The sequence below is a fragment of the Dipteris shenzhenensis genome, chromosome 23, assembly GCF_047967505.1.
Source record: "Dipteris shenzhenensis isolate YYH24624 ecotype China chromosome 23, Dip_SZ_1.0, whole genome shotgun sequence".
Classification (NCBI taxonomy): domain Eukaryota; kingdom Viridiplantae; phylum Streptophyta; class Polypodiopsida; order Gleicheniales; family Dipteridaceae; genus Dipteris; species Dipteris shenzhenensis.
In genome coordinates, this window is record NC_141618.1 from 10,849,518 (window position 1) to 10,864,360 (window position 14,843).

Below are 14,843 nucleotides of genomic sequence, written 5' to 3' on the forward strand. Positions count from 1 at the left end.
TTAAGCTAACTCACCACACTAAACTATGGTTAAGTTTAGGTGCAAGATTAGTTAACTGCCACATGTCACAGCCTCCTGCTAGGCACAATTGCCTCCTCATAGGCACAGTTTGAATTCAACATATGAAGAGCCTCTGCCACATCATCAAAGGCCCTCTTCTTCAAGAAAATTTCGACAAGCCATAACTCCCAATCCAGAAAGAATTTGCACACGCTCCAAAAAGAAAAAATAATCGGTTTGTCAAGCTCTACACGCCTGTCAACTCAAAATTTCTGTATGCAATTAGACACTACCAGATTTGAAAGTATCTTCAACTGGTAAGACCTTTACAATAGCAATGCGCACCCCAATTGTTGAGTTCACTGGGGAAGGATTTCACACGTGGTCTACACAAATGAGGTATCTCCTGATGCATCAAAAGCTTTGGAAGACTATAAAAGAAGACATACCCACAACACAAAATGATGCGTGCAAGGAAAAAGACGAAGCAGCACTATCACTCATTGGATTGCACTTGGGTCCAAACATAATTCATCATATAGACTCCAAGGATCATGCCAAGGATGCATGGGATGAGTTGAACACAGTGTTTGGTGCAAAAGCCAAAAACCAAGAAATCGATCTTAAGATTGAATTCTATGGTATGCACATGGGCTTCAATGAATCCATGGGACAATTTGTCAACAAAATCAGAAGCATTATGACCCAACTAGAAGGCATAAATGCAAAAGTAGGGGAGAAAGATGCACTTGCAATTCTCCTTAAAAGCATGCCTGCAGAGTATAGTGCACTGACAACCACTTTGAAGAATTTGCCAGATCCAAAGTTTTAGGAATGTGTATCCTCTCTTCTTGAAAAATAAAGAGAGTTAAAGGCATCGACATCAACATCAACATCTACATCAACACGCAACAACTATAATGAAGAACAAGCACTATTCAGTAAAACATCAACGAAGTGCTACCATTGCGGAAGGATGGGTCACTATCAAAGTGAATAAGACTGAAGAACAAACCAAAGTGTCACTATTGCAAGAAGCTAGGACACAAGGAAGAAGATTGCAGATTGAAGAACCAGCAGGTCAACTAAACAGCATCGTCATCAAGCCATGAGCCAAAAGGTGACATCAATGGAATGTATTGAGAAACAAAAAACCTTGCCTATATTTTGTAAATCAAACTTGACCACCTGAGAGTAGCTATGAAAGCACCCAGGGGAGGATTTAATCTTGTAATTCACATCTGACCACCTTGCAATAGCCAACAGATCATGGCACCAAGGGGAGGTGTTGAGAGTTGTGGTGCCATGAGCACATGTAGAGCAAAGGTATGAGTAAAGGGCAAGCTACCACCTGGCATGGAGGACATATCCCACATGTGAGCAAGCATATGGATGTAAGTACCCTCACCTATAAAAGGGAGGTTCATTTGAAGTAATATCAATCAAGCACTTTGCACTATCTCAAGATTCTCTTTATGAGTCCAAGCTCATCTATCTTGGAACCTAATTGACTTGAGTTATAGATCATGAACACTCTTAGGATTCATCCACCTTAGATTAGTATTGTCATTAGAGTAGATTAGGGTCCATAGGAGAGCTCGTTCCATGTGATTCAATAATTATATTGCACTTGCCACTTGTGGATGATGTCTGTCACCATGAGAGCCTATGCCTCATCTGTTTTGGCATTGTCAGAGTCTCATGATTTCTTACTTTTGCTATAGCACTGGCTTCAAGCTTGTTTTCCCAATGCTTTCTTTGGCAAGAAATTTTGTCTATTCTGTTTTTATCTAGTAAGGAAGGGATATGATCTTTTTTATTGGTTTTATTTTTGGGCACTATGGACCCTATGGAAGGACTGCAACCATTAGGTCTTTGATGATCCCTCTTTGTCTAAATATTAGCTCTTCCAAGAATTACTACAACAATTGTTTTATGACTATCTCCATGAGTGGGATCAAGAATATTGTTCTTTCTTATCATATAATCATATCTTCTAATGTTTGCAGCTAGTGGCCCATTCTTTGGGACTGCTCTTTGTTGTAATATAATCACATGTGTTTTTCACCCAAAAAAGTGTGTGTGTGTGTGTGTGTATGTTTGTCCTATCAAACTATCTATCCTACTATTCTATTGGACCAGTTTCCAATGTCAAAGTAAACGAATTGTAAACATCCATCATTGCCCTTTTCAAACACCTAGTAAGAGTAGTCCATTAATAAGTAACCTCTTAATACCGCATAAGTGAGAATAATCCATATCATACCATTCCTTCTGACAAAGTGTCAAAGTGGGAATCAATTTTCATACTCACATTCATGTTAGTACTTTGCAAAAAGTACAATAATACTGATGACTAGTCTCCAAAAGAATGTCCAATCTTATTTATCTCAGTACTTGGAGATAATCCGTTGTAAAGTACGCCTTGAAATTGCCAACACTGTATCTTCATGCCTTAGATTTTTCAAGGCAAACTTGATGGACAGGTATGCCGACTCACCTGGCACCATCACAACCAAATGAAAGTTAGAATAGTCTATTTCAGTTGTGGAAGCCAGGCTTCAATGCCAGCATGATCACTGTCACTCTATCTAGATTAGCATCAAATCTTGGCATTCTTATAAAACATAAGTTGGCAAAGAATGTCAAAATTCTAGTAAGTTGTAGTAAGCAGAAATGTCAAAATTCTAGTAAGTTGTAGTAAGCAGAAAGGTAGAATATAACAAGTGAATGTTCAGTAAAGTGAGGGTGATGAAATACTCTTGAAGTTGAAGAAATACTCCCAATGTGAGGGCTGTCTTCTAACACCTGAGAAAGGGACCATTATACCCTTTTCTATCAACATGCCAAAAGTCAACTAGGAATCTCAAATAAATCATAATTTTAGGTGTTTCAACCGAGTCCAAGGGAATTCCCAAGGTCAAAAAATCCAAATACAACCTCAGTGTATTTATACCTTCCCTTAATCTTGTTGGTATTTACCAATTGTCAATATTACAATCAAATCTATGCACACATTAAAGTGGGATAATATTCTTAAGAGGGTCAAAATTAAAGGACAAACTCCTTGCTATATGACCTTTTCATCATTCTGCAACTAAAATCATGCTATATTCTTGACTTCTCCTAATAAGATCCTAATGGAAATCGCTTAAGATAAGAAATTTATTATGAAAAAGGAACCATGAAAAGGGCTTAAAGTATGTATCATACATGTCTTAAAACCCACTTTAAAGAATCATCCACCATGAAGGTTTTATATAAGCCCTTGTAACTCCAAGATCCCAAAAATCCTTACTAACTGGTGCTACAAGTCCAAGGATATAAGCTATTAAAAAATATTGAGCTCCCCAAAAAAAATTGGTGAGACTTGCATTGAAACATCTCAGTATTAATCATTCCCCAAGAAAAAAACATACATTTATGAAGTCATAATAAAATTCCAATGGATATCCCTTAAGGTAATATAAAGTATAAAGTGTAATGTTGGTAATAAAGTATAAAGTGTAACCCATCCTAAGGGCAAAATATTACCCATGGACCTTTACTTCACACTTCTTATTAGCTACTCATGACAAATAAGTGAGAAATGATGGCCTTTTCCAGGTTCATAGAGCTATCTCAAGATGGGAAGAAAACTCCTATTATAGTCAAATATTTGATATATAAAGCCCATTCTACCCCTTCATAGAAAATGTAGAAAAACTTAACCAATTAAATCTTTGCCTTATTACAGATAGTGTAGAAAATCTTGACCATCTAAATCAACCATGTTCCTCTACCCATCTTTATACCCTTCTATTCAAGCAATGAACTTTATCCATCCTTTCTACCTGTAATTAAAATAGAATACATAATAAAATAAAAAAGTCATACCACTCCGAGGTCCACCATATAGTAGTAAGTTTTTTAAAATATAACCCCTTCCATGGGGTCATAGTCTAGGCCAATAATGTATGCATCCTACTAATTCATCCACTAGACTCCAAGGGAAAGTCTCTAGGAGGACCAAGCATTCCTAGTTACTAAGGCCTAAGTAAGCCTCCCTCATGGATCGTCTATAAGTTGTACTCCTGGTACAACATTACTCCACATTTTAGAAAAAGTCCAAGGCACATTGTCAATAATATATTCCAATGGAAAAAGACCCAATAGGTCACCCTAAATGTGAGGCAAAGTTATGACATTCTAAATGGCAGATTACTAAGTTCTAAAGGTAAGCACACGGGTCAGTTTGGAGCTTCTGCTCTCTTCATGATCTCCTGTGTCAATAGTACGTTGCTACCTTGCCTACAGTTCTTGGGTTCCTTGACAATAAGTTGCTACTTTGTAGAGATACGTTGCATGGATATACTTTATGCTTCTACACACCATGTGCTAAAGAAGTGAGCCAGTCGAACTTGGCTATATAAAGTTACTGCCCATAAGCCTTTGCCATTGCTCCATAAGTCGGAATAGATTTGTCATTTTTCAACATTAGTTCTATGTCACTCAAAGTCACGAAAACAAAATAATGGCTAGAACACACGGGTGGCTTGCCCACACGAGCCCAAACACCACCTTCACAAAGATGTGCACACAAAGTATAGATGCACAAAGTCTAGCTCTGAGGTGGATAGCAATTAGAGCTTCATATAATCGATGTAGGGTCTGGAAATAAGATATCGCTTGAGCTAGACATCGTTCTGCTATTGAATACAGAGAGTTCTACTAGGGAGCAATAGACCCCATTGGGCTGGTCCAAGATATCCATGTCTGAGGGGAGGGGTTCCTATCCTTCCGGAGGTGTTACCGGGGGCCAAAGGCTGTTGGCGTGAGAAGAATGAGTGTTGCAATGCTCTAATGCAATGGATCACCCAGAGTGCACCGTCCAGTGGTGTGTGAGTGCTGTATGCTATACTGCAATGAACAATGACATACGAATGCACTATGCTAAATGACAATTACCTGAGAAATCCACAACATAAGCAGGATAAGAAAATCTCATCATACACTAGTGAACAATCCCCATATCGAGAAGAGACAAGGAAAATGAGAAAGTGACCAAGATGGCCAAAGTACATATCACTAGACCAGTGTCTCTAGGTCACAAGTCGCAAGTCACAAGAACACATAGGTCTATCCCATAGTAGATAGAGGGTACACACAAGTCTCTCCACACTCTCTCCTTGGTGAGCTCATAGCTCCAACCTCTATCTCTCCTCACACTCTCCTTTCTCCTGCTCCAGTGCTGAATGATGAATGCTCAATGCTCTCCCTCCCCTCCCCTTTCCCCCTTAGCCCTCATCCTCATCCCCACCTTGGAGGGCCCCTTCTTCACTCTGAGAATCTCCCCCTTTCTTCCCATTGGTCATCCTCTTATGTCCTTAGCCGTTCAGGATGGCCGTTACATCATTGGCTCTCTTGATGGCTACGATGATTCCTCATTCCCTGACTCACTAGCCTCTTCTAATCAAGATGGTGTAAATTCTCCATGTGCAGGTGAGCTGGATCACTGCACACTGAACCACTGTGTAAATGTAAATACTCCTAGCTACTCCATATGCTAAGCTCACTCTCCATGTGTGCAGCTCTCGATGAGATCGCCTTGGGCCTTGGGCATGATACTCCTGGTTGTGACTTGTGGTTGACATGTGTCGACAGTGGTTGACGTGTCGACGCATGGTTGCCTCAGATAGTACTCCTGGATGAACCCATGTGATCAACTCCTCTTGTCGTGTGGTTGACTTGTGCTAACACATGGTCAACATGTGGTCAACACATGTCATCATGTGGTGAACACCTGTCAACAGGTGGTCAATTCCTATCATGTGGTCAACACATGTCATCATGTGGTCAACGCCTATCGATAGGTGGTTAATGCTTGTCATCATGTGGTCAGGGGTGTTTCTATTGTAACAGTTTCCCCCACCACTATCATTCACCATCCCAGTGAATAGAAATGGAGGAGGAACCTGTCAAAGAAAAAAGAACTTACAAACCATTGATATGGTGATGGAGTAGGAAAAGAAAATGGTACTAACCATGTGGTTGGCCGTGCGAGTAATTACAAAATTTGTATTAAATTGAAACTGGGAAAATAAACTGCTGCTTGATAAGGGACAACATGGAAAATTGCACAAAAAAAAAAAAGAGTACATCTTGAGATAAAACACCCTGATATTTACATTGAGAGCCAATCAGCCTGGCAAAAATCTAACGTTGCAAAAAAAACCAAAAACCCATGTATCAAATTACTGAGGGAGGTCCTCAGTAGCCTTCTCCTCTTCTGCCTTCTTATGTAGCTCTATGGCCTTCTGCTCATCCCTTTGCTCTGCCCTAGTCATATGTAGCTGTGGATGGGGTGTTTCCTCCTCAGCCTCAAGCGTGTCCATCACGTTTTTCAAGTTTTCATACTTGGCTTTATACTGGTGGTATCGCCGGTAGTAATGATCATTTTGCCCTTGCAAGGTGGACTGGGAAGTTTGGAGGGTGGCCAACTGTGTTTGAAGGTCTGTGAATACTTCCTCCATGGATGAACGCTTCTTTTCCAATTTAGCCACTCTAGATTCTAATTTTTCCTGGGCAATCTCTAAGGAAGACAACGACTCCTTTAACTATGTGATTTCGTCCTGAAATCTGGTCACCTCTGTGACATGTTGGCTTTGCAAAGTTGCTCTGAGCTCACTGAATGTTCCAAGTGATGTCACCCTCGTGAATAGTTGAGTCCTTCTCTTTCTGCCACCTTTCCTCCTGTTACCAAAGTGTCACCTCTATGGCATGCTGCTAGGCTGCTTGAGCTCTCTCAAATTCTAACTTCAAATGTTGCTTTTGGGAGAGGAGCTTATGAGCATAACCTGTGGAATTGAAGACCGTTGTCCCTAGCTACGTGAAAGTGTCATCCATGATATGCTGAGCAAGATGTAAGGACCTCTTCATCCATGTGTACCTATCGCTGTAATTCATCCTGTCAACCAAATTAATCACGTCCCCCAATTCCTCGAACACGAACATGTTGGGGAGAGCTCCCTCTTCCTCCGTAGATAGGTTGCCTGCAGGTGCCAATTTATCTAAATGCACAAAACATGTCGGGGCCCTCGAGGTCTTTATGTTCTGTGCGGGGCATTCCTACAAAGGGATGGTGAAGATTTGATTCAGATCCTCCTCTTCCCCACATACTGGTGAGTGTTTTGTGTGAATAATAGATAGTATTTGGCTGTAATCTTCATTCTGTTTTCCACAAGAGAAACATTTAAAAGTGGTGGGCTTGATGAAGCAGCTATGTAAGCTATGAACATATCATTCTGATGAAGGGGTGGTCCATAGACTTGGGCAAACTCCCTCCCTCAAATACCTCCTCTGATGTTGAAGTGGTTGATGGAGGATCTCTTGGGGAGGGGCTCCCACTCCGGTCTCTGCTCCTGTCTCTACCCTATGGTGGTCGCAGTGGGGAGGCCGAAATGTGAAGTACTCCCTGAGAAGATAGCCCCTAAGAAAGCCTATGGGAGTCAGGGCCTAGAGTAAGATTCAGGTCCAACACATGGTTAGACATCACCTGAACTGTGGTGATGATTGCATTGGTGAAAGTGGCAGCGAGGGAAGATGAAATAGTTGTAGTCCTTCGCAAAAATACACTTTTCAAGGAAGTCACTAGTATAACACCCATCGTCATTGGTACAATAGGGGGTGTACCTGGTGCAATCAGACCCACTGAAACTCTGGAGATCCCTAGAGAAGCATGGACAAGTGTGATTGATGGAGATGCAAGTCTGAGCATGGGCATTGGTGAAGTGACTGATGGAGATACGAGACATGTCATGAATGGGAAACTTGTAACAAAATATATTGAAGAGGCTCCGAGGCAGATTGCATCAGGTTGCGCTTGCCGAGGTGCCCTCCTTGTCAAAAGAGGAGAGGAGGCAGTTCCTGGGGAAGTGACAGCGAAAGAGATGGAAGAGGCGGTGACAGGAGGGGTGAGGTATGACGAAGGGAGGCGACCTGTGACAATGGAAGGAGGGTTGGCCTTCCACTGGAAGGTGACGTGGGGCCCACAGGTATAGGTATATGTTCCCCGATGCTTGCGGACTGTGTTACGGAAGGCAGCATAGAAGAGTGAGGCAAAATCGTAGGGAGTGACAGAGAGAATGGAGTCTAGGGCAGAATGGATTGCCTTGGTGATGAAGAAGTGTCCCAGGGCAGAGTAGAAGTGAGTGAACAAATACCTCGCTAAAAGTGCCTCTCTACTGTTTCCCTCGAGAACCTTCTTGCACTCATGTCCCCGGTGATGAGGTTTACACGTAGACAAGAAGGACAGGAATGTGAGTGAGGTGGCAAAAAGGGAAGTGTGGGAAGATGGAGATATGTGGATACAAGACTAGGAATGAACATATGATGGGAATTCAAGAATCCAAATGTGTCTATTGCAAAGTCATATGACTGAATAAATGTAGTACACATTTGAACATCCACCTGGGGAAGTGTGACAGCATCAAACTCCATAAGAGACATGCGGGTTATCTCATCAGGTGACAAGATGCGGACAGCTTGAGGGTGGGATCAAGGAAAGGTCTGAAAACCACCCGAATGATTGAGGAAGATAAAGCAAGGGGTGGAAGATCACAAGCTATACTTTGTGGGTCCAAATCATCGCCACCGGTACTGTGCCCACTGGATGCCTTGGATGGTGTCTTGATGGTACCTGTGGGGGGCAGATAGTTAGAGCCTCCATGATTTGAATCACAGGAACTTGAAAAAGGCGATAGCTCCTCATCTAATATGATAGTGACCTTGTTAGAGGGAGGTGAATTTGTAGCTGCTCGAGGTCATTTGGAAGTGCTCTGTGGTATAGACTTGGCACCCTAGTCATCTGTGGTGCATTTGCTAGGTGATGCCATGGAGGGTGGTCTTGATCCTTTTCTACGGGCTGCCCGAGCTGTATGAAAGTGAACGAATAGAGTATCGAGGGGCACAGGCAGGCATGAAATGCTCCCTATGGAGAGGCAAAGAGTGAGAAGGTGGTGTTGATGTCGAGGTCTAGAGAGGCCAGGACTGAAGAGGGGGTGTTGATGTCGAGGCCCACAAGATAAGATGTCTAGTGAGGCAAGGATTGAAGAGGGGGTGCTAATGTCGAGGCCAATGAGGTAGGAGCTTGTGGTCGGAAAGGCCGGGAGAGGTGTGTGTCAAATTGATTGGAGAGAGGAGAAAGGATTAGAGACCTGGGAGAGGAGTGTGACAGATTCATTGGAGAGAGGAATAGCCAGCAGGAGGGGAGCGGTGGGAGAGGGAGAGTGAGGGGGTTGTGTTGATGTGAGGGAGAGAGGGGGGTTGGGGTGCGGTGGTTCACAAGATCCGAGAGAAGCAAATCTCGCAAGTCATGATTTTACTCAGAAATCAATGGAGCAACAAAGAAGCTGTATGCCAAAGAAAACCTGTACGCCAAAGGAAAGCTATACGCCATAGAAAAGTTGTACGCCAAAGAAAACCTATACGCCAAAGAAAAAGATGTACTCCAAAGGAAAGCTTTAGCTGAGCAGATGTAGAGAGCTCCTCGCTGGCCGTTGATGGTGTAGGCATGATTCCTAAAAAGAGCAACCACATTCAACATGGCAACAGCGAAGGCGGAAGTAGAGGCAGAAACCAAGGCCTGAGTACCAGAGGGAGGACGGGTGCATTGCAAGAGAGTGAGGAGAGAGAGAGGAGGGTGCATTGCAAGAGAGGCAAGAGTGGGAGGGAGGGGGTGCATTGAAGGAGAAGCAGGAGGGGGGGTGCATTGAAGGAGAAGCAGGAGGGGGGTGCATTGAAGGAGAGGGAAGAGTGGGAGGGGGGGTTGCATTGAAGGAGAAGCAGGAGGGGAGGGTTGTGTTACAGGAGAGGGAGGAGAGAGAGAGGGGGCGTTGAAGGAGAGGGAGGAGTGGGAGGGGGGTGCATTGAAGGAGAAGCAAGAGGGGGTGGGTTGCGTTGCAGAAGAGGGAGGAGTGGGAGGGGGGGCGTTGAAGGAGAGGGAGGAGTGGGAGGGGAGGGGGTTGCGTTGAAGGAGAGGCAATGAGTGGGAGGGGGAGTGGAGTTGAAGGAGAGGGAGGAGTGGGAGGGGGGTTGCATTGAGGAGGGAGAGGGGGCACACCCAAGGGGGTGGCTGCTGGAAGGAAGGCGCAGGAGAGAAGGGCACAAGGGAGAGGCAGCTAGAAGGAAGGGCGCAGGAGGAAGGGAGGAGGGAGTGAGGAAAGGGCGCACCAAGGGGGAAGTTGTTGGAAGGAAGGGCGCAGGAGGAGTGTTGCTTGTACAGCCAAGGAGGGGTGCCAGCAATAGGAGCAAAGAGATGAAGGTGGCGAGGAGGTGAGAGGAAGGGGAGAAAGGTGGTGAGGAAGGTGTCACCAAGGGAAAGGTGGCAAGGGAGGAGGCCATGGTAGCACCAGGGGTGGCGCCAAAGTAGCGGAGGTGGTGGGGAAGGTGAAAAAGGGGAGGCGGAGTAGATGACGGAGGTAGGAGATAGTAGAGAAGGAGGGGTAGCTGCAATTAGTGGAGAAAGATCCAGAAAGGGAGCTAAAGGTAGGGATAGTAGAAAGCAAGGAGAGGAACTGCTAAATTGAGTGCTAATTTTAGCAAAGAGATGCTAAATTTAGAAGGGGATGCTAAATATAGCAAAAGGTGCTAAACTTAGGGGAAGATATGCCAAACTTGGCTGGAGTGCTAAGGGGTAGGGCTAAATATAGCAAGGTGACATGGGGTGGAAAGGGATGAATTTTGTAAGAGAGAGGTGGAGGTGGACAGAGGGTGGAAAGAGAAGCGTTTTGGAAGAGTGGGGTAGGGGTAGACAGAGGGTGGAAAGAGAAGGGTTTTGTAAGAGAGAGGTGGGGGGTTGGACATAGGGTGGAAAGAGAAGGGTTTTGTAAGAGAGAGGTAGGGGTGGACATAGGGTGGAAAGGGAAGGGTTTTGTAAGAGAGAGGTAGGGGTTGGACAGAGGGTGGAAAGAGAAGGGGTTTGTAAGAGTTAGATAGAGGGTGGGAAGAGAAGGAGTTTGTAAGAGAGAGGTGGGGGTTGGACATAGGGTGGAAAGAGAAGGGTTTTGTAAGAGAGAGGTAGGGGTGGACATAGGGTGGAAAGGGAAGGGCTTTGTAAGAGAGAGGTAGGGGTTGGATAGAGGGTGGAAAGAAAAGGGGTGTGTAAGACTTGGATAGAGGGTGGAAAGAGAAGGGGTTTGTAAGAGAGAGGTGGGGGTTGGACATAGGGTGGAAAGAGAAGGGTTTTGTAAGAGAGAGGTAGGGCTGGACATAGGGTGGAAAGGGAAGGGCTTTGTAAGAGAGAGGTAGGGGTGGACATAGGGTGGAAAGGGAAGGGCTTTGTAAGAGAGAGGTAGGGGTTGGACAGAGGGTGGAAAGAGAAGGGGTTTGTAAGAGAGAGGTGGGGGGTTGGACATAGGGTGGAAAGAGAAGGGTTTTGTAAGAGAGAGGTAGATGTGGATAGAGGGTGGAAAGAGAAGGGGTTTGTAAGAGTTGGACAGAGGGTGGAAAGACAGGGGGTTTGTAAGAGAGAGGTGGGGGTTAGACATAGGGTGGAAAGGGAAGGGTTTTATAAGGGAGAGGTAGGGTTGGACAGAGGGTGAAAAGAGAAGGGGTTTGTAAGAGAGGTGGGGGGTTGGACATACGGTGGAAAGAGAAGGGTTTTGTAAGAGAGAGGTAGGGGTTGGACAGAGGGTGGAAAGAGAAAGGATTTGTAAGAGAGAGGTGGGGGGTTGGACATAGGGTGGGAAGAGAAGGGTTTTGTAGGAGAGAGGTACAGGTGGACAGAGGGTGGAAAGAGAAGGGGTTTGTAAGAGAGAGGTGGGAGGTTGGGGAAAGAGAAGGGGAAAGTGACACAAGATTTAGAGGGGAGGCCGTACTTAGAGAGAAAAAGTGACATGGGATGAAAAGGGGAAGTCGCACTTAGAGAGAGAAAGTGGCAAGTGGCACGGGGTGAAAAAGGGAGGCCTCACTTAGAGAGAGAAAGTGGCACGGGATGAAAAGGGGAGGTCGTACTTAGAGAGAGAAAGTGGCACGGGGCAAACAAGGGAGGCCTCACTTAGAGAGAGAAAGTGGCATGGGGTGAAAAGGGGAGGTTGCACTTAGAGAGAGACAGTGGCATGGGGTGAAAAGGGGAGGCCTCACTTAGAGAGAGAAAGTGACAAGAGATGAAAAGAGGAGGCCTCACTTAGAGAGAGAAAGTGACACAGAGTGAAAAAGGGAGGCCTCACTTAGAGAGAGAAAGTGGGATGGGATGAAAAGGGGAGGTCGCATTTAGAGAGAGAAAGTGGCACGGGGTGACAAAGGGAGGTCTCACTTAGAGAGAGAAAGTGGCATGGGGTGAAAAGGGGAGGTCGCACTTAGAGAGAGAAAGTGACACTGGGGTGGAAAGAGGACTCATATAGAGAGAGAAAGTGGCACCAGGTGCAGAGAGGACACTTGTAGAGAGAGAAAGTGGCACTCAGAAGGAGAAGATGTCACCAGGGAAGGAGAAGGTGAGAGTGCATATAGAAGGACTAGGAGAGTGTTTCTTCATTGATCATGGTACCTCTTGATGCGTGACCCATTCACTGGTGCAGGTAGGAGTTTGCCTTCCAAAGTGGCCAAGTAGACTCCGCCACTTAGGATAAGCTTGGCAATGAAAAATGGGCCTATCCAACCACTTACAAACTTAGGTTTGTGTTTGAGAAACTTACTGGAATACAAGAGTACTAAATCACCAACTTTAAAATTTCTTTTTCGGAGGTTTCAGTCATGCCAAGCTTTCTGTCGTTTCTGCCACACTTCTTGAGCGAAGACTGCTTCACGTCTATGCTTTGCTAGTGCCTCCAAATCCCATAAGTGTTCCATTATGCGGGCTTCAAAGTTGTCATTTTTGTTTGGAAGAACTTTGTGGGTGTCAAGATGAAATTCATAAGGCATGACGGCCTCGAGTCCATAAACTAGCTCGAAGGGTGAATACCCAGTACTCGCCTTGTAAGTAGTTTGATAGGCAAATAAAGCAGCTGGAAGTATGTCATCCTAATCTACTAAAGAACTTAGGCAAAGACGATGCATGATCCCGCACATTGTGCGATTTGAGCTCTCAGATAGACCATTGGCACGTGGGTAATAGGGAGATGAAATTTTGTGAACTATTTGTAGCAGGTGAACTAGTGCAGCAATGGTGTCATTTAGGAAGTGAGACCCTCTATCACTCATCAACTCAACAGGACAGCCAAACCAAGAGATGATTTGGTCATATAGAAATGTGGCTACTACCTAGGCTATACAATTCTTGACTGCCTTGGCTTCGACCCATTTGGTTCCATAGTCAGTGGCAACAAGCAGAGCATACTTGTTCCGTCGGGATGTGGAAGAAGAGATGGGTCCAATGAAATCCAATCCCCAACAATAGAAGGGGGGCACCGGAGTGAATGGTTTGAGAGGAAGGTACTCGCATCTTGTAGGCTTGGGGCCTACTCGTTGACATGAATCACATCTGGTCACATGAGCATGGCAGTCACGGAAGAGCTTGGGCCACCAGAACCCCGCATGCATGATCTTCCGAGCAATCGCATCTGAGGCCATATGCCCTCCACCTATGCTAGGGTATGCCTCTTCAAGAGTGGATTGTGTCTCCATCTGCTTAACTAGCCACCAAGAGTAGGCTTATTCAATAAATACTTAAGAGCTTGATTATCAGTGATGATCACAAACTTGTTGCCCAAGAGGTAGTGACGATACTTGGTCATGGCATAAACCATGCCGAGGCCCTCCCTTTCTATGGTACTGTAATTGCGTTCTGCTCCATTGAGTTGTTGACTGGCGAAGTAGATGGGCAAATCAATCTTGGTATCCTAGTTAGGATGAGCCAGTATAGCACCTACTGCCCACCCACTAGCATCCACATGGATGGGGGCCTTCATGAGGTAATGCTTCAGATCATCAAAGGCTAGTTGTTGCAGGGTGGCCCAAACAAAAGATCGGTCTTGATGTACTGAGTTTCGTCAGTGCAATAGCAATGTCGGCATAGAAACGTATGAACCTTCGGTAATATCCTACATGCCCTATGAAGGACTTCACCTCTTTGGGTGTACGAGGGATAGGCAATGAGATGATCACCTCTACCTTTGCGGGGTCCATAGTCATGCCCTCAGCAGAAACAATATGACCAAGGAGAACACCTCGGAGTGCGAGAAGGAAACATTTATCATGGTTCAAACACAAGCGCACTTCTCTGCACTTATCAAAGACCCATATCAACTTATGTAGATGATCATTTTGTATGGCCGGATCAAGATGGGAGGCCGATTTACCATTAAAAACAGAGAAGTCATCTAGAAATACCTCAAGAAACTTGCCGATATTCTCCTAAAAGAGTTTGGTTACAAGTCATTGAAATGTTGCTTGGGCATTACATAATCCAAAGAGCATTATTTAGTAGGCGTATGTTCCCCATTGAGTGACAAAGGTAGTCTTGGGCTAATCCTGTTCTTTCACTCAAACTTGGTTGTACCTGCTATATCCATCCATGAATGAGTATAAAGCATGTCTTGCCACTATCTCCAACACTCTATCTGTGAAGGGAAGGGGGAACCTATCACATCGTGTTGCAGCATTCAAACTCCCGATAGTCAACACATATTCTAAGTTTGCCAGTCTCTCTTTTGGGTACAATGACAATTCCGCTGACCCAATCAAAGTAATCCACTGGGTAGATTAATCCTGCTTGCTCCATTTTTTGTATATTTGTTTGGACTACCTTGCCATAGTTGGGATTTATGCGGTATGGACCTTTAATCCTTGCATAGATATGTACAAATACATAGACACAAAAATATATGAATATTATATATATATATATATATATATATATACATACATAC